The sequence below is a fragment of the Mixophyes fleayi genome, chromosome 9 (genome assembly GCF_038048845.1).
Source record: "Mixophyes fleayi isolate aMixFle1 chromosome 9, aMixFle1.hap1, whole genome shotgun sequence".
Classification (NCBI taxonomy): Eukaryota; Metazoa; Chordata; class Amphibia; order Anura; family Limnodynastidae; genus Mixophyes; species Mixophyes fleayi.
The window spans coordinates 56,660,774-56,674,603 of NC_134410.1; the positions used below are offsets into that span (position 1 = coordinate 56,660,774).

At 36.5% G+C, this 13,830-nt stretch overlaps 1 protein-coding gene across 5 annotated transcripts in view; it reads right to left on the reverse strand.

The window, feature by feature from the left end:
- The window catches only part of GRIA3 (glutamate ionotropic receptor AMPA type subunit 3), a 278,098-nt gene that overhangs the window by 218,676 nt on the left and 45,592 nt on the right, over positions 1-13,830 (reverse strand). The gene's annotated exons all lie outside the window — the stretch shown is intronic.

Here is a 13,830-nt window from a genome sequence, read left to right on the forward strand (position 1 = left end):
TATATACATCAATGTGCATACTGGACATTATCTACATGATATAATCTAAATGAGAGTTATCAAAAATGTATTGCATAAATATTTCAGCCATGTCTGACTGTGAGTGTAATTATCTGTCAGCTGCAAATCTAGGATCACAAGCACTCCTCCACATCTAATGTGAAAAATGTTTCTCTTTCAAAATAATATTATTTCCCGGTTTGAAGGCTCTATTAAGATGTTTATGTACAAGTTCTCATCCTGCTGTTGTTGCGGGGGAGACATTAATACGTGAGCTTTAATCTTCAATGTTTTAGCTTTAAAGCTCCAGTGTATTTCCTTTCTCTATTTTTTTTGCTCAAGAATTCATTCAATAAACCATTATAATTTCTCTGTGAAGTATATTGGTCATGCAGGAGGTGAATGTATTAAGCAAAACCATCACCAATCTCTCTAAAAAAATGAATTTCAGCTAAATCTGCAGCTGCTTTGTGGAAATTCGAAAGGAAACTGCATTGAAAATGGTTCAAACTAATTGCCTGCCATACTCTGCTGTTCTGCATTATCTGCCATTAAATAAATGGTCTTCAACGTTTACTGTAACTGTAAAATGGGATTTATTCTCAAGCAACAGAAAATGTTAAATGGTATTAGCTTTTATTGTTGGAAAATGTGGCAATAATAAAACACACTCCACTTTTCTATCTTTTCTGCAATTTTTTTACAGCTACGCAAAACTAACCCTGTCCAGGGTGCGGAAAAGCGACAGCTCTAATTTCAGAACTGCTGTGAACAATTATTTTAGATGTTACTGACCTTTACAAACATGCCATGTATTGATAGCTTCATTAATGTCTGTGTGGACATAGATAGGCTCACACTTAAAATTAAAATATAAAATGACAAGCATTGGTTACATCACCATTCTACTGATCTGTAGAATTCATTTTAAAGAGTACAGCTTATTTTTATTTCTTTTAAAAATCGATTGACAAAACATTGCATGGATGGAGCACGCTTGGTTTTGGCAAACAGGGTGCAATCGAGTGCCTCTTACTAGTGCATTAAATTATATGGAATACATGTATCCCAGGGAAAAGGGGGGCACCCTAGTTTGTTCCCTGGATCGGGCCCAAAGACCAAGCACAGTCCTGGACTGACTAGATGACAGAATAATATAGCCACTTTCTGAGGAAACAAAACATGTAAAGATGGTGATTTTATGTTGAACACGCAGAAAACTAGGAGCCACGTACAGGACTCTGACCATCGTTTGCAGATGAACTGAGCTTTGGAGATATTCACAGGCTTTAATTTTTTTTTTACCCAATGAGTGCAACCAATATTTTTTTGTATAATGTAATTATGTTTTACACTATATGCGTTTTATTTTTTCACTGGTATAAAAGCTGATTTGAAATATACCAGAGATGATCTACTTTGATGTTTGAAACTAATGGAAGTGCTGGACAAAAATGTAAAGATCTACAAATGGTCTGCTGGGTATGTGAAAGTTATCCAGGTGAGCAGATTTATATTGTTTTATACTGATTCATGCTAAAATGGTGCAGACTATTGTTTTTCTTTTTTCATATCCTGACCTGCACCAAGGGATCTTAGGGACTATTCAGATTGAATACTGAGGGGACTACATGGACTCTTCTGATCCCAACTGGCAGCAAATTAGGATTTTGGAACTTTAATTAGGCTAGCGCCAGTTAGAATATATTGTCCATGCCACGTTCTCAGTTAACAATACAGCTTGAAATCTGTATATGCGGCATGCTTAGGTACATACCACGTTTAATGCAGGTTACTAGAACATGTATCAAAGAAATACACCCCATCCATATTGTACATACATTATGCTACTCCACAGTATACAAATGGAGGCACCAGATAAAAAATTTAAAGTAAATAGAAGTGATGTTACATGAGGACTATATATATATATATATATATATATATATATATATACATACACACACATATATATATATATATATATATATATATATATATATATGTATGTGTATGCTGTATAAGTAGGGCAGGGCATGTCCTAGATCATCTTTAAATGTCAGTGTAAAAATGAAGCTAGCAAGTATTTGTGTGCTACTTGAAAAAGCAGCCAGTATTTAGCTTGTTTGCAAAATAATAAAGTAATGTGCACCCCTTGCATTGTAACATGGTTTGTCCAGGATCAAATTTACTCCTTTTTTTCCTTGCCCTCCTTAATGACTCAGGCCCACAGAGTGGTTGAAGTGTAAAGTTAGATGTGGTGGTATGAAATGTAGAAAGGGCAGTGTGAAAAATGTAAGTGAATGAATGCAGTAGGAAAAGTGTCCCACCTCGACAACTGTGTAGTGTATGTATATATACACAGTATATATATATATATATATATATATATATATATATATATATATATATATATATATTATATACAAAGTATATATATTAAAATTAAAAGAAAGTTGCAGAGCATTACAGGTGAGAGGGGTGCAATTTCCAAAGAGGGGGGATGCCATCTGGTGCAACCCCAAGACACTTACGTTATTAAAGAGCTGGGGCATGTTGTGGACATAACTGTCTTGAACGTGTATGCAAAAGACCTATAGAATAGGTTCCAAATAAATAAGCTGCAAATCAGGTTTAACCATCTGTGAACTAATACTACTTTAAACTAATATTGTCTTAGTTTTATTGAAAATCTAATGAGTAATTCTGCATTTGAGACTTTAATTGCAGCAAAACTCTCAACCCTAAATTAACACTCATGAGTTTGCTATTGAAACTTATTTATGCTTATGGTTTGTTTACCATGATACTGATGGATTACAAGATAACCTTGTATAAAATCACGTTTATGGTACATTAATGGACTGCCATAAATAATGACCTTGTACTTGTTTCATGCAGGTGCAATTCTCTAGTTGAATTATTTATGGGATGTTTTATACAAAGCTTCTGTTTTTACTATTACTTGTCTGGCTCTAAAAAACTATACTGGCAAATACAGGTTTTCCAGCACCATAATACATATAGAAGATACTAAAAAGCATGAAAGGATCTCCTCTGCTTTCATAGATAAAATTCCACTTATATATCAAATGTTGCCCACACCTTGTAGATTTTAAGTTAATTTGGACAGTGCCATCTGTTTCATGAACATAATTTGTGTCATGATCCCCTGAATGTGCAGCGCTACGAAAATGTTGGTGCTTTGTAAATAAAAGATAATAATTATAAAATAGGAAAAGGTAAAATTCTCTTTTGCTTTGTAAATCTATGAATAGTAAATAATTGCACAATCAAGGTAAGTGATAACACAGGCGTTTGTATGCTCTCCCCATGTTTGTGTGGGTTTCCTTCAGGTGCTCCAGGTTTTCTCCCACTGGCCAAAAAATAGTAGTAGGTTAATTGGCTTCTGACAAAATGGATCCCAGCCTGCATCTGTGTGCTTTGTGGGTAGTTTAGATTGTAAGCTCCAATGGGGTCTGGACTGATGTGATTGACTATATATGTTCTGTGTATTATGATTGGTGTTATATAAATATATAATAATAAATACATTGTGTATCTTCACAAGATTGATCAAAGTTAATTGATGATTGGTTGCAATGAGTTATTGCAGAGGTGGGACTGGCCAGCTGTGGGCCCCGGTGCAGGGAGGTGGGGATAAGGGAACTAGGCCCCCCCACCTTCTGCCTCTGCCATGCAGTGGGCCCTATTATCTCCATGGGCCCCAGTGCACTGTATCTGCTGCACCAATGGTAGTTCTGCCAATGAGTTATTGCACATTTCACCTGTGTTTGTAAATAACCCCCAGAATAAAGTAATCATGAAATGTATTTAGGAAGTAAGCTGACCTATAGTAAAGTAATACAAATAAATGTAATGTGGAATAATAAGACACCATATGATGTCTATGTAAGCCAGCACAATATCACTAGTTTGTCTGCAAGATGAATGTATAAGAAAGCATAAGTATGATAGTGTTATTGATATGTACAGTATTATAGGAGTAAAAGACAATGATTCTCTATTGCAACCAGCACTGTTCCACTTTGCATGTATCATTTAATTTCCGATAACTTGAGTACCTTGCCACTTATTATTTATATGTCATATATATATATATATATATATATATATATATATGTAAAACTTAATGACACACAAACATTCTCAGACCCTTATAGGGTCACTCTTACTAGTGTAGCCCGCTCATTGAAGCCTATTGTGTTTTCTCACTGCAGGTGTCTTTCAAGGTTTACGAGCAGGGGCAAAGGCAGGATTTTTAAGGGGGAGTTTCCTCCCCCCCCCAAAAAAAAATAGAGAGCTGCTCCATTTTGGCGATGCTGTACTGTACAGCAGCCGCGGCGCTGTCAAGGAAGCGTCCGTGGCAGTGCTGTATTGCAGCGCTTCTTTGACAGCACCGCGGCTGCTGTACAGTACAGTGCTGCTGGTAGGGGCCCGATCTTCGTGGAGGGGAGGGGTTTCTGGAGAACCAGAAACCCCCCCTGCGTGCGCCCCTGACGAGTATGGTGTTATTGTTTTTTTGTTTTTGCACATGGCGAGATAAACTTTTTGATGAAGGGGGATTACATATTCTGGTGATTCTATATTGTTTAGAAGCAGCAGCCAGAGGGGAGAAAGGGGTTCCCTATACTTGAATCTGTCAGGTACAAATCAGTGTAAAGCATTGGGCCTCAAAGGGAACAAGGGGTAATAGGTGTCATATTTTTTTTCCATGACAAATTTACTTACAGCTGGGGGTAAATGTATCAAGCTGTGATTTTTTTGCCAATTTAAAATCTCTGGAAATCACAATTTTTTTGTGCAAAATCGCCATATGTATTAAAAAGTGATTTTGACTCCAAATCCAATCTCTGGCGATTTGTGTATAATTTAAAACACCTGTCTCTCCCATGTTATAGTCAAACTCGCCAGAGATTAAACACAAACTCACCCGAGTTTCAACAGAAACGGAAACTCGCCCGAGATTGAAGAGAAATGAAAGCATGTAGTGTAAGTTATCTGGTCAATGTTAGTATAGCAGGAGTCGCAATGGAAGTTTAAATATGCCAAGCCTTTTGTTGCAAAGTGGCAAAAAAGATTATGAGTTTTCTTACGGAGGACAATTTATTTTAAGAATAAGTTAGTGCGCCAAATGTAATTATAGACTAAATGTAAGTTTTTGTTTTGTTTTGTTTTTTTATTACAGTGGCTTACTATTTTATCACCTTTGGGGCAATATTTATATTTTTATGATATGACAACACTTACAATTACCTGATTGGGACACCATTAAAAGTACATACTTGTGGCACTACAAGTGTCAGCATGCACATGAGCACTTGTAGTGTCACAAGCATGTACTTTAAATGGTAACCCCATATGGAAATAGAAAGTGTTGCCATTACATAAAAATATAAATATTGCCTCACTTGTGATGAAATAGTAAGAAACTAATAATAAAAAAAAACCACTTACATTTTAATCTATAATTATATTGCACACAATGCAAAATCGCACCTTGATACATTTACTCCCTGGTGCCTTTTGAATACAGATATGAGTCCTGAAATATGTCTTCTGGAGGTGAGCTGAGCAATTTAGCATCTTTTAAAGTGACAACCTGGAGAGCAAAACTTCTGACTCTAAAATAATTATTTTTTTGTCACAAATCTTCAAAACTCTAAGACCATAAGCGCCCAAGTATCTTTTTTTCTATTTTAAATTACTGCACTAGTCTATACCACAGCTAAACTAAGAGAAATTGTAATCCTTAAATCTCTGTCTTCTGTATGCTTTCCCTAACAAAGCTGCCTGCACTACAGCTTAAGTACCCTCTGTTTCACCATGTCTATTTATTTTTTTGTATATATGTGTGATCTTTGGGTAATGGATAAGGAGTCCATTAGACCCCTGTCCATTATACCTAAAAAGTAAGTGAAATCATCACACCCATACTTCTTACATAAATGCATTTTAACTGAACAAAACACACACTGTCCACCTCTATCATTCAAAATTTCCAAAACATATTCTTTTCTTTTTGATCTGACATGATCCAGCATTGTGTCTCTCCAAGTTTTGAGGCACTACAAATCCCAGCATACTGAGAGCTAGATTTACTAAGCTGCGGGGTTGAAAAAGTGGGGATGTTGCCTATAGCAACCAATGAGATTCTAGCTGTCATTCTGTAGAAAGTAATAAATAAATGAAAGCTAGAATCTGATTGGTTGCTATAGACTTGTATTCTCACAACAGCAGGAGAGACACATGTTGTCTAACACTATTTAGCATTTAGAAGCACCTGGGGGCACATTTACCAATGTTCACATAAAGTGAAAAATAGTTTTCAATCCTTATCGCATTGTACTATTTCTCAAATTTATGTAGAACCCAACACAGAAACAGCATTTCCGATAAACTACTGTTTCAGTGATAAAAAAAACATACTTACCCCGCTTCTTCGAAATGTGCTGTTTCCGGATCTCCTCCTCGTCCTCTTCACTTCTCTTCTTACTGCAATTGCGCATGTGCAGTTCGAAGAACTGGACATGCACACAAAGATCTCCGCTCTGTCTCTGCAAGTATAGTTGCAGAGCGAGAGCGGTGAGTGACAGGGAGGGATCATGTGATCCCTTCAGCTGGCGTACATTAACATGACAAGTTTCTGAAAAAAACTATTTTTCGCAACTTGTTAGATTGCGAGAGGGAGCAGTAACTATACTATTGAATGGTGACTGTTCCCAAAAACAAAGCAGAATGCAAAACAGCAGATACACACAGAGGGCCGTGGATTTTATGGTAAGTGCACGATAGTGCACCATCACGATTTGTTAAATATGCCCTCTGGTGCAGTTGTTGTGGTGCTTTGCATCTTGTGATGCATGTTGGAAGATAAAGATTGTCTCTGGTTTGCATTTTGTTTAAAGGCAGAATGTCTCTGTCTCAGGGTTAGTGCGGTAATTCAGGAAGGCCACATAGGAAGATACATCTAAGAGTAATTATGTGACATTTTGCGATTATAAGGAAAAGTGCATTGGTTGCATACTGCAGCATTATTAAATTAATGGTAATAACTAATAACGGGTAATAAAGCATTTTAAATATTGGCCCAAACCAGGAAATCATTTCATAGCTCATAGCATAAAAAAAATTCTCCTGGCAGATGCTTATAGTGATCTTAATTATATAATGTTACCATAACTTATTGTAGACATTACCATAAGTAACTGTTCTTAGTTTTTCTTGCCTTTTCATATAACACACAAGCTTCTAAACGTCATTTTCTTTTGCCAGTACAATTTTTAATTTCACTAATGCCCATTTCTGAAATGTTCCCCAAATGATATACTATTATCAAGAACTAGTCTAACAAGGGAATTATAAAGGCAACATTAAGTCCAATGCTTGTCCATCTATACTTTTTGTGGGCAACATGATTTTGCTGCATAGCAAACAAGACATTTTTATCACCATATACCAGTAAGTCATATTTCCAAAGAGAATGAATGAAGTGACAGCACCATGCACATACATTATGTCTCCATTGCAGGTGGACACTTACATGCTGAAAGAAACACTTTTACAATAGACTCTTCTAGAAGCTGCATTGTGTAGACACTGCAATTTTATCTCAGAGCAAATTTGGGCACACACACACGTATGCTTTTGAGGAGAACTTCTCATACTTTGGCACAAAGATAGTCAACAACCTAGAGGTGAGTGATATTTTCAAAAATGTTCCATGACAAATTTGCATTTGCTTATGACATTTCACAGGTTTTGCCTTGTGGATACTGATCATGTTGATGAATATTGCTCACAGAGCTATAAAAGTGCCCCCGTGATGTGGCTGGTTCCTAGTAAATTGACAGGCTGCATATCCATGAATGTTTGGTTTGACTGCCTTCACTATATATAGTGATAGGCAAACATTAAGATACTAATGTAGAGAGCAGAATAAACTGATCTTTGAACTGAGTTAACATATATATTATATTATAAGATTGTTTCATAAAAACAATATTTCACCAACATCTATACCAGGACCAGAGCGCTGTTTGGCAACAACAATAATAAGTCACTGGTAAAAAAACATTACTACTCCTGTACATTGGCTAGCAATTGTAGCTTATTTTAATGCAGTTTGAAACTGGACTCTCTTGCTCATATATTGGGTATCTTAAATCCTAATTTATATTTGTTATTCATTTTTAGCTGTCCTACTTATCATGCTACCTAGAAAACAAATGTCAGGACATTAATTGCCTACGTATATCTCATAAGCTTAATTCTAAACTGGTTTGAATCGGCTTTGTTCTGTGCAGATATAATACATTTTATAGCTCTCCATAAACACTGACACATGTTCCCATCTCATTTATTTGATGATATACTGCTCTTTAAATTGGATTTTAAAATTTTACAGTTCTGTTATGGTGATGAACTTCTGCTGATTTACAAAATGTTTCATGTAAGTGTCACATGTAGAAGGCTTACAGCAAGGAAGCCATTTCTTAACAGCATTTGATTTATTTCAGAAGAAATCATTTCTACCATCAATATTATTTTTTTTAGACTGCCTTGTCGCAATGTTAAAGTTGATACAACAAGAGAGAAAATAATTGAGAGACTAAATAACACAACCTAGAAATGCATTGCAGAATCTTCAGACACCACGGTACAGACACTTTTTTTTATAAATAATCATAACAATCTTTAAACTATAAGGGCAACATTCAACAGAAAAAACAATAATTGTCATTGACAACAAATTATCGTATTACAAAAATCTTAAATCTACTGTGTGTGTGTGTATATATATATATATATATATATATATATATTTATATATATATATATATATATATATATATATATATATATATATATATACATATGTATATAGAGATGCAGCCATTTAAGATGGAGCTTAGACCCTTTTGCGCCAATTTAGAGTTGAACATATACAATGACCATTTGCATATAAATAAATGTTCACTAGCACGTCTGTATTTTGAGTAAGACGCTTCTTATGATACATTCATCCTCATCAGGACTGCAGTTAGTTCTGTGCCCTATCTCTCACATAATCCTCTATTCAAATATACTTATATATAAAAAAAAAAAGTGTTTGAAGGCAAAAGGAAATTACAGAGAGGTGCAGAGGAGTGTTGTCCAAGTAAGGACATGGTTGTTTTGAAGATATACTGAAATACTCAATTCAGATGCTGGAAGAAAGAAAGTTCAACAGATAGTACTGTTGACATCTCTGTTTTCCCTTCAGTGATCTGAGTGGTCTCCATGGAAACAGTAGCTGCCACCACAACTTATGCAGACATGGGGAACACAGCTACCCCAAACTGGAAGATAATTACAGGAGTGCCCATGCAGCAAAAGCCTTTCCCAGAACCAGAAGAGAAAGGATATTTAGTTGAGAAAAATGGCGAAGGACAGTCATGGTTGACAGCAACTGACTGATTAATCTTTCATGTCTCAAAATTCCACTGTCCTTATTCCAAATGGATCACACCACTTGTAGCTGCACAGAAAGCAGTTGCCAACGGCTACTTTAACATTGGTGGCTGATAGTGCTGCTGCCTTACATTAGCCACACAGTTTGCCTACCACCAGCTACAATTGTTAATCCTTATGAATCAATTGTTCCACACACCTCTTAGATTGTAAGCTCATTTGGGCAGGGCCAACTTTTGCTCTCTGCAGGTGTATGTTATTTATTTCTATCATGATCCCTTCAATGGACAGTGCTACGTAATATATTGGTCCTTTATGAATGAATAATAATAATAATAATAATAATAATAATAATAATAAATTCCGTGCTGTGTTGTTGAAGTTGTAAGGTGTATACTTTGCACCAGTCTTTTGTAGATGCATAATTTATTCTTTGTAGGTAATGTTTTATTTTTTTTTACATTTTTATGTGAAAACCAATATACCAGAGCACCTGAATAAGCATAGAAAATTGCTTATCCACACCTCATTGAGCTCCACTTGCACCTGATTGTCCATGATCTGCCTCTTAAAGGGCAAGGGGCAGCAAGTATCAAATTGGTGTGGCTAAATATTCTGCTACAAGTTGTGTGCATGCACAGTGATATTTAATTTACAATTACAAATTTATCATTACAATACTCATTCATTAATGCATTTCAGCATTTCCCCGAAAGTACTGTTGCTCATTTTATTGTAAGGTTAGGGTTAAATAAAGTTGCAAATGGACTGTAGCTGAATAAGTAGATTGTAAATTTTATCATTTTAATTACACTGCTTTTTTGTGGATACCTCTGCTCTCCAAGGTCCTGTATCGTACCTTTAAAAGCACTCATTTTTTTAAAAAGTGAGTGTAGCCCACACTCACCAAGCTGTACTCTGAAAGAGCTGTGTTCTCTCACATATGCTTTGCATGCCTACAAGTTTGCATAGCTAACTCTACTGTGATCATTTACATTTCAGAATTGCAAAGCTACTTATTTTTCCATTCGAATTTTGCGGGGAAAATCTTTTTTCAAAAATGATTTTGTATTGTAGTAATGCCACACAGAATTTTCATTTTCATAATAATTTGGTCACTTAATTGCATTATTTTTATAGTCGATAGATAGTACTTAATTATACTTCTCCAAGGCAACTAGGTTGGCATTTCACACTTATATTAATTAATCTATTTATTAATCTAAATATTGTATGTAGATGTCCTTGGATGCAATGTCCATTTTATTGAGCTATAGTGTTGATGTTTTTAGGTTTTTTTTAGGATTCTGTTGACCCATGCTTTAGGCAGTGGCAGGCAATGCCAAGACTCAGGTGCCCAGTGTGGCCTTTAACTTGGCAGCAGTGTTGAAAATGATTTACCAATGAGACCATGAGTAATCACTGTAATAGCTCAAAAATGTCCACAGATGCCCAAGCAACTTAGGACCATGCCAGGGTTGTGAGAGAATGTATTAAGAAACCAGCACAAAGTACATCATAGCTGAAGCTGGGAAACTGACATATCTGGGGGAAACAAAGAAATCTCAAAATAAATAGGATATATTATCCATTAAAGTAGTAACCAAATATAAGCATACTTTTTCTTGTTGAGTTAGATACCTTTATTAGGCCTGACAACGGTCACCAAGATATCCAAGTACCTTTACATTTTACAACTGGCTGCAGCAGAAACAATATGTGAACAGCTTTCTTTAAGTCAATAGATTGATTGATTCATATGAACCAGCAAGAACAAAATAACTGTCATTATGAGGTTTTTATGCCTAGTGACAATGAACCTCTATCTCTCAAGAACTGTTATTTCAAAGAAAAGGATATCTACGTAAGTAATTGTGTACTACAAAGCAGCCTGAAATACTATGCAAAGTGTACACATATTTGAAGATTTATAGACTAAAATAGAAAAAGTGTGACAGATAGGGAATATTTTGCATAAAGTTGCTGGCATCCTACAGATACAGGTCTCTAAACTCTAGAATATGTATGTATGCAGTTGTTGCTGTCATAAACTTCAAATGGACACAGGGAGAGGGCAGAGGTAAAAGGCAGAGGGGAAGATACCACTGGAGAAGGCCCTACACAGTCAGCAGGGCCCGCAGAATGCAGTAAGCGGGGTAAGCAAGGCAGGGAGGGCACCAAGCCTGAGAGGCGCTCCCTTCTGTCTGCCATACCCTGCTTGTCTGCTGGTCCAAAAAACAACTACCTGATTATGGCGCCAGGCGCCATCCTTCCCTTCTCCCTGCCCCGTTCGCTCTGACTGTCGGGCGTGATGTTATCATGTCCGAAATTTTCAGGGAGAAGCCACAAGAAAGAAAGAAGGCAGAAGAAAAGAAAACAGAAGAAAAGGCAATAGAAAGGTAAGTAAAGGAACGGAGACCATGTAGGGCGCAGTGTGATAAAGAGGAAACAGGTGAAGGAGAACGCAAGCAGCATGGAGGGCACAGTATGGTGATGAAGTGATGATGTGGGGCACAGTTTGGTGATGATAAGGGGACAAAGTGTGGTGATGATAAGGGGCACAGTATGGTGATGATTAGAGGACACAGTGTGGTTATGATAAGGAGCACAGTATGGTGATGATAAGGGGCACAGTGTTGTGATGCTAAGGGGCACAGTGTTGTGATGCTAAAGGCAACAGTGTTGTGATGCTAAGGGGCACAGTGTTGTGATGCTAAGGGGCACAGTGTGGTGATGATAAGGGGAACAGTGTGGTGATGACAAGGGGGAACCACACTGTGTGGTGATGAAAAGGGGGAACATTGTGGTGATGACAAGGGGGAACAGTGTGGTGTGGTGATGAAAAGGCACAGTGTGGTGATGAAGGGGACACAGTGTAATGTTGAAGGAGGCACAGTGTGATGTTGCAGGGGCACATTGTGGTGATGAAGGGGACACAGTGTGATGTTGAAGGGGACACAGTGTGGTTATGAAGGGGCACAGTGTGATGTTGAAGGAGGCACAGTGTGATGTTGCAGGGGCACAGTGTGGTGATGAAGGGGACACAGTGTGATGTTGAAGGGGACACAGTGTGGTGATGAAGGGGCACAGTGTGATGTTGCAGGGGCACAGTGGGATCATAAGGGGGCACGGTATGATGATGGAGGAGTCACTGTGATGAAGGAGGAGGCACAATTAACTAATTTGCCAAAAATGTAAAATGTTATTACAAAGAATACATGTTCTTCATTAATATTTTTCATATAGCAATTCATGTTTGCTGTTTAATGTATTTATATGTAAAATTCTCTCTTTATAATCTGTATTAAACGCAAAAGCATTATTGAATGAACAAATAATTTATAAATGATGGGGGGCGTCAATTAATTTTTTGCAGGAGGGCGCCAGACATGTTAGCCCCGGCCCTGACAGTCAGTATGGTCAGATGAATCTTGATATAGGGTTTACTCTGAATATTAGACTTCAGATAGGGCTAATACTGACTTCTGTACCATGTTATCATCAGAATAAGGCTCATATTGTATAATTGGGCAAGATCTCACTCTCTCTAGATATATATATATACATATATATATATATATATATATATATATATATATATATATATATATATAATTATATCTAGAGAGAGCGAGATATATATATATACATACATGTTAGGTAATTTCATCTATCAGGCATCCCAAACTGTATATTTGGCTGCATATAAACAGTGCTTGTTTAGCTTAACATTTTCCCACAAGGCATTCAGCGCTAGTAGACCCATGAAAGTATTGGAAAAAGAAGACAATTGAGGTCAATAGCCTATTAGTTAATTCCATTCATATCTCTACCGTAAATTCATTAAAAAGAATTGAGCTGTCACTGTTTACATCAAATAACCTCAGACTAAGCTAACTGATGAACTCCAAAAGGCTTAATCAGCTTTATGTGTGTTCCTATTAAAAGAGCTCTTTCTTGCATGAAATCAGAGGATGTGGATTTATTTTCTTCTGTTCTTATATTAGTCAAAGGTGGTGATAGAAGGAACAAGTTTAGACATCAGAGAAACAAGATAATGAAGTATTATGAAATCTAAAATTGAAAATATGGACACAAAATGGTAAATGGGAAACACTTATATTCTTCTATTCTCATTAATCCCATTAAAATAGATACATCAGGAGCCTGGATTGTAAATTAATGAAGTGTAAGATTACACAGGTGAGTTTAACAATGACAATGAGTTTGTGCAATGAAGCAAAGTGTAATATACAGTTAAACATAACATGTACTTGCTGCCCCCTATACACCAGAGAGATGGATCATGCAAGGGCAAGTTGCTTACAGCAGGAGTATGCACACATAAGTACAACA